At 35.9% G+C, this 13,738-nt stretch overlaps 1 long non-coding RNA gene across 1 annotated transcript in view; it reads left to right on the top strand.

Moving 5' to 3' along the window:
• The window catches only part of LOC132366316 (uncharacterized), a 30,451-nt gene extending 18,946 nt beyond the window's left edge, over positions 1 to 11,505 (top strand). The window contains exon 5 of the long non-coding RNA XR_009503417.1: positions 10,233 to 11,505. This is a non-coding gene — a long non-coding RNA (uncharacterized LOC132366316). The remainder of the gene's footprint in view (positions 1 to 10,232) is intronic.
• The last annotated feature ends 2,233 nt before the right edge of the window (positions 11,506 to 13,738 follow it).

The following is a 13,738-nucleotide window of genomic DNA, read 5'->3' as shown; positions in this document are numbered from 1 at the left end:
GTAAAGTGTTGTGGTACAAATAATAGTCATTTACATTTAGCAATTTTCCTTTTCCATTGCCCATTATTTTAACAATTAAGTATCTTTTTTGAAAGAGACTCTTGGACGACCAACGAAGAAGCATCAGATTTAAACACACACACACACACACACACACACACACACACACACACACACGTACATATATAAACAGATTATCAATTATTTTTAGCTATTCTTAATACCCGCTCTTAGGACAAATCTGAAGAGCAAAACATCTTCAATTAAAAGAGTATTTTGACACTATTTGATATAGATTATTAATACTAATTCTTTTTTTAACTTTTTTAACATCTTTATTGGAGTATAATTGCTTTGCAATGGTGTGTTAGTTTCTGTTTTATAACAAAGTGAATCAGCTGTACATATACATATATCCCCATATCTCTTCCCTCTTGCATCTCCCTCCCCCCCTCCTTATCCCAACCCTCTAGGTGGTCACAAAGCACTGAATTGATCTCCCTGTGTTATGCAGCTGCTTCCCACTAGCTATCTATTTTACACTTGGTACTGTATATATTTCCATGCCACGCTCTCACTTCATCCCAGTTCACCGTTTCCCCTCCCTGTGTCCTCAAGTCCGTTCTCAACGTCTGCGTCTTTATTCCTGTCCTGCCACTAGGTTCTTCAGAACCACTTTTTTGTTTAGATACCATATATATGTAATAGCATACGGAATTTGTTTTTCTCTTTCTGACTTACTTAACTCTGTATGACAGTATCTAGTTCCAACCACCTCACTACAAATAACTCAACTTCGTTTCTGTTTATGGCTGAGTAATATTCCATTGTATATATGTGCCACATCTTCTTTATCCTTTCATCTGTTGATGGACACTTAGATTGCTTCCATGTCCTGGCTATTGTAAATAGAGCTGCAGTGAACATTGTGGTACATGACTCTTTTTGAATTATGGTTTTCTCAGGGTATATGCCCAGTAGTGGGATTGCTGGGTCATATGGTAGTTCTACTTTTAGTTTTTTAAGGAACCTCCATATTGTTCTCCATAGTGGCTATATCAATTTACATTCCCACCAACAGGGCAAGAGGGTTCCCTTTTCTCCACACCCTCTCCAGCATTTACTTTTTTAGATTTTTTGATGATGGCCATTCTGATGAGTGTGAGGTGATACCTCATTGTAGTTTTGATTTGCATTTCTCTAATGATTAGTGATGTTGAGCATCCTTTCATGTGTTTGTTGGCAATCTGTATATGTTCTTTGGAAAAATGTCTATTTAGGTCTTCTGCCCATTTTTGGATTGGGTTGTTTGTTTTATTGATATTGAGCAGCATGAGCTGCTTGTATATTTTGGAGATTAAGTTTTGTCAGTTGCTTCATCTGCAAGTATTTTCTCCCATTCTGAGAGAAATGTTTCCATGCAAATTGTCAAATTTTTTGTTCTAGTTCTGTGAAAAATGCCATTGGTAGTTTGACAGCGATTGCATTGAACCTGTAGATTGCTTTGGGTAGTACAGTCATTTCCACAATGTTGATTCTTCTAATCCAAGAACATGATATATCTCTCCATCTGTTTGTATCATCTTTAATTTCTTTCTTCAGTGTCTTATAGTTTTCTGCATACGGGTCTTTTGTCTCCTTAGGTAGGTTTATTCCTAGGTATTTTTTTCTTTTTGTTGCATTGGTAAATGGGAGTGTTACCTTAATTTCTCTTTCAGATTATTCATCGTTAGTGTATAGGAATGTGAGAGATTTCTGTGCAATAATTTTGTATCCTGCTACTTTACCAAATTCATTGATTAGCTCTAGTAGTTTTCTGGTAACCTCTTTAGGATTCTCTATGTATAGTATCATGTCATCTGCAGACAGTGATGGCTTTACTTCTTTTCTGATTTAGATTCCTTTTATTTCTTTTTCTTCTCTGATTGCTGTGGCTAAAACTTCCAATACTATGTTGAATAATAGTGGTCAGAGTGGCCAACCTTGTCTTGTTCCTGATATTAGTGGAAATGGTTTCAGTTTTTCACCATTGAGAACGAGGTTGGCTGTGGGTTTGTTATATATGGCCTTTATTATGATGAGGTAAGTTCCCTCTATGCCTACTTTCCAGAGGGTTTTTATCACAAATGGGTGTCAAAAGCTTTTTCTGCATCTATTGAGATGATCATATGGTTTTTCTCCTTCAGTTTGTTAATATGTTTTATCACATTGATTGATTTGCATATATTGAAGAATGCTTGCATTCCTGGGATAAACCCCACTTGATCATGGTGTATGAGCCTTTTAATGTGCTGTTGGATTCTGTTTGCTAGTATTTTGTTAAGGATTTTTGCATCTATGTTCATCAGTGATACTGGCCTGTAGTTTTCTTTCTTTGTGACATCTTTTTCTGGTTTTGGTATCAGGGTGATGGTGGCCTCATTGAGTGAGTTTGGGAGTGTTCCTCCCTCTGTTATATTTTGGAAGAGTTTGAGAAGATAGGTGTTAGCTCTTCTCTAAATGTTTGATAGAATTCACCTGTGAGGCCATCTTGTCCTGAGCTTTTGTTTGTTGGAAGATTTTTAATCACAGTCTCAATTTCAGTGCTGTGATGGGTCTGTTTATATTTTCTATTTCTTCCTGGTTCAGTCTCGGAAGATTCTGCTTTTCTAAGAATTTGTCCATTTCTTCCAGGTTGTCCATTTTATTGGCATACTGTTGCTTGTAGTAACCTCTCATGATCCTTTGTTTTTCTGCAGTGTCAGTTGTTACTCCTCCTTTTTCATTTCTAATTCTGTTGATTTTAGTTTTCTCCCTTTTTTTCTTGATGAGTCTGGCTAATGATTTATCAAGTTTGTTTATTTTCTCAAAGAACCAGCTTTTAGTTTTATTGATCTTTGCTATTGTTTCCTTCATTTCTTTTTCATTTATTTCTGATCTGATCTTTATGATTTCTTTCCTTCTGCTAACTTTGTGGGGTTTTTGCCTCTCTCTCTAATTAGTGTAAGTTTAGGTTGTTTATTTGAGATGTTTCTTATTCCTTGAGGTAGGATTGTATTGCTATAAACTTCCCTCTTAGAACAGCTTTTGCTGCATCTCATAGGCTTTGTGTTGTCATGTTTTCATTGTTATTTGTTTCTAGGTATTTTTTTGATTTCTTCAGTGATCTCTTGGTTATTTAGTAGTGTATTGTTTAGCCTCCATGTATTTGTATTTTATACAGATTTTTTTCCTATAACTGATATCTAGTCTCTTAGCGCTATGATTGGAAAAGATACTTGATACGATTTCAATTTTCTTAAATTTACCAAGGCTTAATGTGTGACCTAAGATATGATCTATCCTGCAGAATATTCCATGAGCACTTGAGAAGAAAGTGTATTCTGTTGTTTTTGGACAGACTGTCCTATAAATATCAATTAAGTCCATCTTGTTTAATGTATCATTTAAAGCTTGTGTTTCCTTATTTATTTTCATTTTGGATTACCTGTCCATTGGTGAAAGTGGGGTGTTAAAGTCCCCTACTATGATTGTGTTACTGTCAATTTCCCCTTTTATGGCTGTTAGCCTTTGCCTTATGTACTGAGGTGCTCTTATGTTGCCTGCATAATTGTTATATCTTCTCCTTGGATTGATCCCTTGATCATTATGTAGTGTCCTTCTTTGTCTCTTGTAATAGTCTTTATTTTAAAGTCTCTTTTGTCTGATATGACAATTACTACTCCAGCTTTCTTTTGATTTCCATTTGCATGGGATATCTTTTTCCATCCTCTCACTTTCAGTCTGTATGTGTCCCTAGGACTGAAATGGGTCTCTTGTAGACAGCATATATAGGGGTCTTGTTGTTGTATCCATTCAGCCAGTCTGTATCTTTTGGTTGGAGCATTTAATCCATTTACATATAAGGTACTTATTGATATGTATTTTCCTATTACCATTTTCTAAATTGTTTTGGGTTTGTTATTGTAAGTCTTTTCCTTCTCTTGTTTTTCCTGCCTAGAGAAGTTCCTTTAGCATTTTTTGTAAAGCTCGTTTGTTGGTGCTGAATTCTCTTAGCTTTTGCTTGTCTGTAAAGGTTTTAATTTCTCTGTCGATTCTGAATGAGATCCTTGCTGGGTAGAAAAATCTTGGTGGTAGATTTTCCCCTTTCATCACTTTAAATATGTCCTGCTACTCGCTTCTGCCTTGCAGAGTTTCTGCTGAAAGATCAGCTGTTAACCTATAGGGATTCCCTTGTATGTTATTTGTTATTTTCCCCTTGCTGCTTTTAATATTTTTTCTTTGTATTTAATTTTTGACAGTTTGATTAATATGTGTCTTGGCATGTTTCTCCTTGGATTTGACCTGTATGGCATTCTTTGCATTTCCTGGACTTGATTGACAATTTCCTTTCCCATATTAGGGAAGTTTTCAACTATAATCTCTTCAAATATTTTCTGAGTCCCTTTCTTTTTCTCTTCTTCTTCTGGGACCCCTATAATTCGAAAGTTAGTGCATTTAATGTTGTCACAGAGGTCTCTGAGACTGTCCTCGATACTTTTCATTCTTTTTTCTTTATTCTGCTCTGTGGTAGTTATTTCCATTATTTTTTTCTTCCAGGTCACTTATCTGTTCTTCTGCCTCAGTTATTCTGCTATTGACTCCTTCTAGAGAATGTTTAATTTCCCTTATTGTGCTGTTCATCATTGTTTGTTTGCTCCTTTGTTCTTCTAGGTCCTTGTTAAACGTTTCTTGTATTTTCTCCATTCTACTTCCAAGATTTTGGATCATCTTTACTATCGTTACTCTGAATTCTTTTTCAGGTAGACTGCCTTTTTCCTCTTCATTTGTTTGGTCTGGTTTTTACCTTACTCCTTCATCTGCTGTGTGTTTCTCTTCTTATTTTGTTTAACTTACTGTGTTTGGGGTCTCCTTTTCACAGGCTCCAGGTTCGTAGTTCCCGTTGTTTCTGGTGTCTGCTCCCAGTGGCTAAGGTTGGTTCAGTGGGTTGTGTAGGCTTCCTGGTGGAGGGGACTGGTGCCTGTGTTCTGGTGGATAAGGCTGGATCTTGTCTTTCTGGTGGGCAGGACCATGTCTGGTGGTGTGTTTGGGGGTGTCTGTGACCTTATTATGATTTTAGGCAGCCTCTCTGCTAATGGGTGGGCTTGTGTTCCTGTCTTACTAGTTGTTTGGCATAGGGTGTCCAATACTGTAGCTTGCTGGTCGATGAGTGGAGTTGGGTCTTAGCATTGAGATGGAGATCTCTGGGAGAGCTTTTGCTGTTTGATATGTGGAGCCAGGACGTCTCTGGTGGACCAATGTGCTAAACTCGGCTCTCCCACGTCAGAGGCACAGGCCTGACACCTGGACAGAGCACAAAGACTCTGTCAGCCACACGTCTTTTGGGAGGTCTGAGGTCTTCTGCCAGCATTCAGTAGATGTTCTGTATGAGTTGTTCCACATGTAGATGTATTTCTGATGTATTTGTTGGGAGGAAGGTGATCTCCACGTCTTACTCCTCTGTCATCTTGAAGGTCTCCTGTTACTAATTCTTTTAAATGTAACTGAAATGTTTTATTAGAAAATAAAAATTCTTAGGATAGAATAAATAAACCCCAAGGATAAAACATTTATGTAATTTTTTAAAACTTAGATGTTATTCAAGAAAACAGTGAAAATTTATTTTAACAATTAGTACTATGAAGTAGTCTAATTAGTGTCACTCCTAATATTATTTCATCTTTTAAAATATTTAATAATTTACAATTTCTGTCAACAGAAAGTAAAATAATAGAGCTGTCAGGATTCATTTCATTAAGAAATTCATTTCCAATAAAATTTTACTTTTTATCTTTATTTTTATTATTATTTTTTAATATTTTATTTTATTTTTTTTATACAGCAGGTTCGTATTAGTTATCCACTTTATACATATTAGTGTGTATATGTCAATTCCAATCTCCCAATTCATCCCACCACCACCACTCCTGCCCCGCTCTCCTGCCTTGGTGTCCATACGTTTGTTCTCTACCTCTGCACCTCTATTTCTGCCTTGCAAACCAGTTCATCTGTACCATGTTTCTAGATTTAATAATTATTTATCAAACATTTTAAATCATTTATTTTGATTAATTTTGTAATCATTATAATATAATATTATCTAAATCTGGAAAAGAAATGTAGTGCCTCATAGGTTCTTTTCACAGGAAACAAACTTATTTTAAAATTGCAATATAAATACACATTAATGTATGTACATTAATTTACATACATATAAGTTCTATATAAGAATTTATGTAAGATCAGTTAAAGACATTAGATAGTTAGGATTAAGATTATACTAACATTTAAAACTTATTATGTTTTATTATATGAGGAGATCCCAAGCAGATAAATTGATTGAAAATTACTTAAGTTTTTAGCATATAAATCTTTACAGGGAGAAGAACATAAATAAATTTAGCGTAAAAGAAAAATCTAAACTTCAGAATGTTAATAATAAGCTGTCATGTTTAAACCTGAGTAGTGGTAGATGTCAAATTAAACTGATATTTAGATTCCATTGGTTATATTTTTAAAAGTGATGTAACAGTTTTATTTTTTAATGCCAACATTTACAATATTCCAAAAATTACATCCCTAGGAACTATTTAAATTGGTAATGGAAAAATTTAGATGAAGACTTCTGTAAGTTTGTAAACTTACAAATATATAAGAGAGAGCATAGATTGCAAAATTATTTCAAATGGAATACGAGCCAAAATGATTGAAGACCTTAAATGATCTCTGAACATATACATTTCTTTCCATTCCGGATTTTATCTATGTAATTGCATAGAAAATACTAACTTCCAAGGGAAGCTGTTTCATAACTTTCCCAATGTATTTAATATTTGTCAACAAATTATTTCCTGTAGATAGTGACATGTTAGAATTTAAATCAAATTTTTCTATCTCTTATAAACATGTATAGCTACTATCAAAGTTTTTCTATTACATAACCCAACATACACACACACAAAATTCATTCCTGCACTTCCTTTTTCAACTCTTTGATTCATTTATCTAGTTAAATCAAACTCTTCAAGCATCACTAGGCAATCTATTTAGCAAAATTGAAATTCCATTACTTTCTACTTGAAAGCAGTGTATAGGATTTTGAACTTTTGTAATGCCAGATAAAGCTTAAATGAGGTTTTAAAACCAGATTACTTTTTGTAGGTGAAATCCTGAGCCTCTTTGAACTGGAGCTTACTATCCTCTCTACCCACATGAAAGTGTATTTAATTCACAAAGGAAACAGTGTATTTATTAATTTAAATGTTTTATAAACTCCATGTTAATGATCAATTTACAGAAGAAAGCATTTTCAGAGAATACAGAATAAGCTATTGGACCATGAAGCATTGGTGACCTTCTAACACACTAGCAAAATGAAGTTAGGTATCCTAATTGGGTGAGATCAAACAATAACTGAAAAACCAAAGAACTAACATATCAGAAACAGGAGATAAGTAAAACAACTTCTGAAAATAATTTCTTAGTGAACCTAAGGGTTAAAATAATACTACGTAACACTTTAAAATTCATTTAAAATGATGATATAAAGAGATTCAAAGATTTAATATATGAGGAGGTTCAAAGTACAAAAAGAGATTTAAAGATTCTGGAGTAGTTTAGCTTGGAAATATAATAGCACCCCAAATAACACCCACCCCTTACTATAAGACTTTATTCTCCAAAGTACTCACTTAGGAAGAAAGATGCATTCAATATGTGAACTGATTTTTTAACATGTAAGATGACAAATTAGTTCCACCTGACCTGGATCCCCAAATATGATCAACAACCATGCCAAAACCATTTTTATTAACTTCTATAATTACCTGATATTCTACCATCAAAGGCCCCTGATACAAAGAAGAATACTTTATTAGAAGATAAAATGAATTGTTGGTATAATTGAACTGTTGGCAAAGAATAATAGCATGTTTTGCTATTAAAACATATCTAAATTTGAGCTCAAGTCATATATCTAGATTTCTAGTTCCTACTACTGCATAACAACTTGAAATCTTAGTGGCTTAAAACAATAATTGTTATTTCATTGCTATTTCTCATGGTTCTGTTGGTTGACTGGACTTGGCTAGGTGGTTCTTGACTTAGAGTCTACACAGCTATAGTAGGTGGTGGCACTGGTGCCACTACAGAGGCTTCTTCCCACATGTCTGGTGGTTGATACTGTCAGCTTGGATCTTTTCTGTGGTCATCAGCTACAACACCCACATGCAACCAGCAACCACTTCACAGGTTGCTTGGCTTCCTTAGAACATAATCAATATGTGTGCGCCAAAAGAACCAGAAAGAAATGGTACAATGTTCCTCCTGCCATAGTCAAAATCCACCCAGATTCAAGGGTAAAGAACAAAGATCCCCACCTCTTGCTGGGATCAGTATTAAAGAATTCAGGGGCTACATTATAGATCAGTCATGATTTACATACCGGCAACAAGTTATTCACATTTTTCCTAACTAAAACATTGAGAAATCCAGATGATATAAAACTTAATTGTCACCTTATATGATGCAAAATCAATTAATATATTTGATGATCCTTCTTTCCACAGCAAGCATTTTGGCCCTCAGAAAAGGGAGGTGCTTAGTCAATTAAATTCCTATAATACTACCAGGCTGAATTATCCCATAAGACTCAAAATAAAGTTCAATTTTTAACCCCTTTCTAAGACTTGTCAAATGTCTCATCAGACGGGGCTGTAGGTTCAAAATCATGCCATCTAAGTCAAATCAAGTTGAGATGAGGCTCTTGGTTTGTTTTGGGGGGGAAATAGCTTCTCTGATAAGATTTTTCTCAACTTGAAAGTCTCCACTAAAAAAAACAAGTTAGCTGCCCTACATAAATCCAATAAGCAAGTGTTAAGGCATTATAGCAATAAACACTCTGTTCAAAAAGAGGAAACCAGACTGCATGGGATAGTCCCATGGACTGGCTGGGCACACGTTGCCAGGTCTTGGGTACAGCCTGGTTCTGCTTCCTGGGAGTGATTCTCCACGGATCGTGGCTCCATTTTCTGAGTTCCTGATGCAACACTCTGAGTCATCCATCCTTTCTCCATGAGAAAACAGGTTGAACTGAATAGTCTCAGCCTACTCTCTTTCTGAAACATTGAGGGTCCAAAGACATTTTAATTTTATATTCTTTTTCTGTGCTTCCAAGAGAAACAATATCCTAACAACTTTGTGGGTTTTCTATAAATTTTACAGTTCATTCCTTTAAACAAAATGTACAATGATAACTAACTACCAGACATGCCCTTCTGGACCTTTAGCTCTCAATGAAACTGCTATTGGACAACAGCCTTAAGATTCTTAGAAGCCCTATTGTTTACTAAGAGGATTTGCACCACGTGTCTTTAAGATTCATAAAAGGTCTTTTATCTTTCCAAAAGTTTCATTGAGGCACCATTCTATATTTCTTTGAAGTCTTCACAAAGTACTTTATGGTCTTGCTCTAGATATGACCTTGGCATGGAAGCTTTTTATTCCTTTTGTTCTTGGAGAATTTTTGCCATCTGGAAAGGAATGAGAAAAAGAATTGTGTTTTTAATTTAGGAGGTTCTATCTCTTTTTTAGATTTTTTTCTAACTTTATTATATAGTTCCTTTTATTCTCACCTCTCTATTCTCACATTTAATGTATTCAACTAGAAAAAGTCATGTGGTATGTTTAATATTCTGCCTGGATAATATTTTCATTAGACTTTCAAGGTCCTTAGGTACATTTCCTATTTTCCATGTTATCATACTTGACAGTGTCCACCAAACTTTCTTCCAAATGTAGTCCTCTTTCTTCTGGCTTCTCAAAACATTTCATCACTTTCCTTTGAGCCGCCATGCCCTCCTGATCCCTTTAAACTTCTGCTTATCCTCTCCTCATGGCCCTTTAAGCTTTCACTAAAACACTCTTTAACACCCTTCCAGCTGTTCTCTTGTTCCAAAGCCAGTTACACACGTTGCAAGTTTTTGTTACAGCACTTTCAAGTACAAAAACTGGTTCAGTTACTATTGCTGTGTAACAAGTTACCCCAAGAAGTAATGATATAAAAGACATTTACCATTTTATTATAACTATTTGTTTCTAAGTATTGACTGTGCTCAGCTAGGTGACCCTCACCCAGGGTCTCAAATGCTTTTATGGTGAGATGGAGGCTGAGGTTGGCATTATCACAAAGGCTTCTTCCTTTATTTATCCTGCAGGTGGTGATGGCTGTCACCTGGAACTGCATCTGGTGCTCTTGACTGGAACATCTCCACGTGGCTTCTTCATGTGGCTACTTGGTTTTCTCAGAGGCTGGTGACTGTATGTTAGTGTAAACCCCCCAAGACAATTAAATAGAAGCTCTATTCTATATAGCCTCAGAGGTACTTAGTGTCTCCTCCTCCTTAGTCAAAAGTCATTCAGATTCAAAAGGAGAAAACACAGATTCTGCCTTTTGATGGGAGGAGTGCAGAAGAATTTGGGGCATTTTAAAAAATAACACCACAATGGGAAAATAATAAGGTAAAATCTACCAGCAAACCCTAACATAGTCCCTCAGTCCCTTTCCATAAAATAAAGAGATTCTTTGTTTGCTGGAAAAGTAAACTTCAGAAAATTTGATTTTTGAAATGATTTTCAAAAAAAAAAAAATGTACTTCTGGGGAATTCCCTAGCAGTCCAGTGGTTCGGACTTGGTGCTCTCACTGCTGGGGCCCTGGGTTCTATACCTGGTAGAGAATTAAAATCCCACAAGCCACCCAGAGAGGCAAAAAAAAAAAAAAGTACCTCTGTTAATAGTGGTTACTCTCAGTGAAGATGTAGTTACTGAGTTACTGGAAAGGTACATGCAAGGAGTTTCTGAGATGCTAGTAATGTTTTGTTTCTTGATCTAGATGCTGATTAAAGAGGTACATTCACTTTATGAGAGGACATTCAGTTTATGTATATATCTGTGCCCATTTATATACAGATACAATATTTCAGCATAGTATTGCATTTGAAGAGTATGTAAACAGGGTTCCATATGTAAAGAGCTTGGAAGTTGCCACTCCATCATAATAACAAGTAAAAGCTAAACAGACTGAAAAATCAACAACTGTTCTTGGATCTGTTAGAAAGGGGAGGGTGAAGGGAAAACCAATGCCTGTAAGATTGGAGAGACAGGCCAAGACAGGGAATCCCAGCTTACTAGAGCAGAGAAGCACAAGCAGAAACTGTCATGGGAACCAGTGCCGGGGTAGGAAAACCTGTATTGCAATTAACCAATTGCTAGAAGCAAAGTGCAGACACTTCTGAGTTAAAATCTCCAAGGGGGAGTTGTGGGACTTCCACAATATTGTGAGATTTACCTCAAGGATCTTGACCAGATTCCCACAGTAAATATAGGAGAAAAGTGTCCTCATACTTCCAATGAAGGACGGAAAAAGAAGCTATTTAGAAATATATTAGAGCATTCTGTTGTTTTTTTTTTATTTTATTGAAGTACAGTTGATTTACAATGGTGTATTAATTTCTGCTGTACAGCAAAGTGACTCAGTTATACATATATATATTCTTTTTCATATTCTGTTCCAGTATGGTGTATCACAAGAGCATGCTGGGTTTTTTTTTGGTTTTTTTTTTTTATTTATTCATTTTTGCTGTGTTGGGTCTTCGTTTCTGTGCGAGGGCTTTCTCTAGTTGTGGCAAGCGGGGGCCACTCTTCATCGCGGTGCACGGGCCTCTCACTATCGCGGCCTCTTTAGTTGCGGAGCACAGGCTCCAGACGCGCAGGCTCAGTAGTTGTGGCCACGGGCTTACTTGCACCGCGGCATGTGGGATCTTCCCAGACCAGGGCTTGAACCCGTGTCCCCTGCATTGGCAGGTGGATTCTCAACCACTGCGCCACCAGGGAAGCCCCCCGAGCATGCTGTTGTTAATACCTCCTTTCAGGACAAGCTAGCTAACCAAACCCTAACCGGTTGGGGTATTATCGGAACATAACAGACCTGGAAAAAGGGAAATACCCAACTCCAGCTTGTTCTAGCCATCCTGTCCTAACTAAGGAGGGGAAGGACTGAGGAGCATTTGTGAAGTTCACAGTCAAGAGGCACAGGCCCACTAAAAGGAGATCTAATTACAGAACTATAGAACAAACACATCCCTCCCCCGGACCTTGCTGCCACATTACTAAAGGCCTATTTACAGCAGTTCCTTTTACCCAGTCTACCATGCTTGACAATCCAAAGAGAATTACAAGGCAAACAAAAGGCCAAAAGCATCATGTGAAGAGAAAGAGCAAGCATCAGAACCAGACATGATAGGGATTTTGGAATCACCAGTTAAAGAATTTAAAACAACTTTGAGTACTATGCTAAGGGTTCTAGTGGATAAAAAAGGCAGTGTGCAAGAACAGATGTGTGATGTAGGTAGGAAGATGGAAATCCTAAAAATAAATAAATAAATAAACACTGGAGACCAAAAACACTGCAACAAAAATACAAAATGCCTTTGATGGGCTTATGAGTAGACTGGACACAGCCAAGAAAAGATCCTCTGAGTTTGAGGAGCCTCCACAATTGAAAAGAGAAGAAATGACTAAAAAAAGGAAAAAAAAAAATATATATATATATACACATATTTCCAAGGACTGTGAGACAACTAAAAATGGTGTAAAATACCCATAATGGGAATACCAGAAAGAGAAGAGAGAGAAAGGAAAAGAAAAATATTTGAAACAATAATGACTGAAAATTTCTCTCTTTCAACATCATAGTGGAACTACTGGCTAATGCAACAAGGCAAAGAAATATAATAAACAGTATACAGACTGGGAAGTAAGGAATAAATCCATCTTTGTCCACAAATGATATGGTCGTCTATGTGGAAAATCCAAAAGAATCCACACAAAAACTGCTGGAACTAATAAGCAACTAAAGTAAGGTTACATGATACAAGGTTAAGTTACAGAAGTTAATTACCTTCCTATATACCAACAATGAACAAGTGGAGTTTGAAATTAAAAGTAAAATTGCATTTACATTAATATCCACCCCAAAAATACTTAGGTGTAAATTTTTTTTAATATGTACAAGATCTATATGAGGAAAAGTATTAAACTCTTGATGAAAGAAGATCTAGATAAATAGCAATATATTTCATGTTCACAGATAAGATGACTCATTATTACTAAGGTTTCAGTTCTTACCAACTTGATCTATATAGACAATACAATCCCAAACAAAGCCTCAGCAAGTTATTTTGTGGATATTAAGGAACTGATTATCAAGGTAATATGGAGAAGCAAAAAACACCTAGAGTAGCTGATACAATATTGAAGAGGAAGAACAAAGTTGAAGGACTGACCCTATCTGACTTCAAGACTTACTATAGTAATCAAGACAGTGGGGTAATAGCAAAATCATAGACAAATAGATCAACAGAAGAGAATATAGACCTCAGAAGTACATCCACATAAATATATTCAAATGATCTTTAACAAAGGAATAAAGGCAATGCAATGGAGAAAAGATAATCTTTTCAAAATATGGTACTTGAAAACCTGGACATCCACATGCAGAAAAAAAAACAATCTATACAAACATCTCACAACCTTCACAAAATTAACTCAAAATGGATCACAAACCTAAATGTAAAGCTCAAAACTATAAAACTCCTAGCAGATAACTTAGGAGAAAACCTAGGCGACTTTGGGTATGGAGATGCCTTTTTAGATGCAATACCA

The sequence above is a fragment of the Balaenoptera ricei genome, chromosome 5 (assembly GCF_028023285.1).
Source record: "Balaenoptera ricei isolate mBalRic1 chromosome 5, mBalRic1.hap2, whole genome shotgun sequence".
Lineage (NCBI taxonomy): Eukaryota > Metazoa > Chordata > Mammalia > Artiodactyla > Balaenopteridae > Balaenoptera > Balaenoptera ricei.
This window is presented reverse-complemented; position numbering and strand designations above follow the sequence as displayed.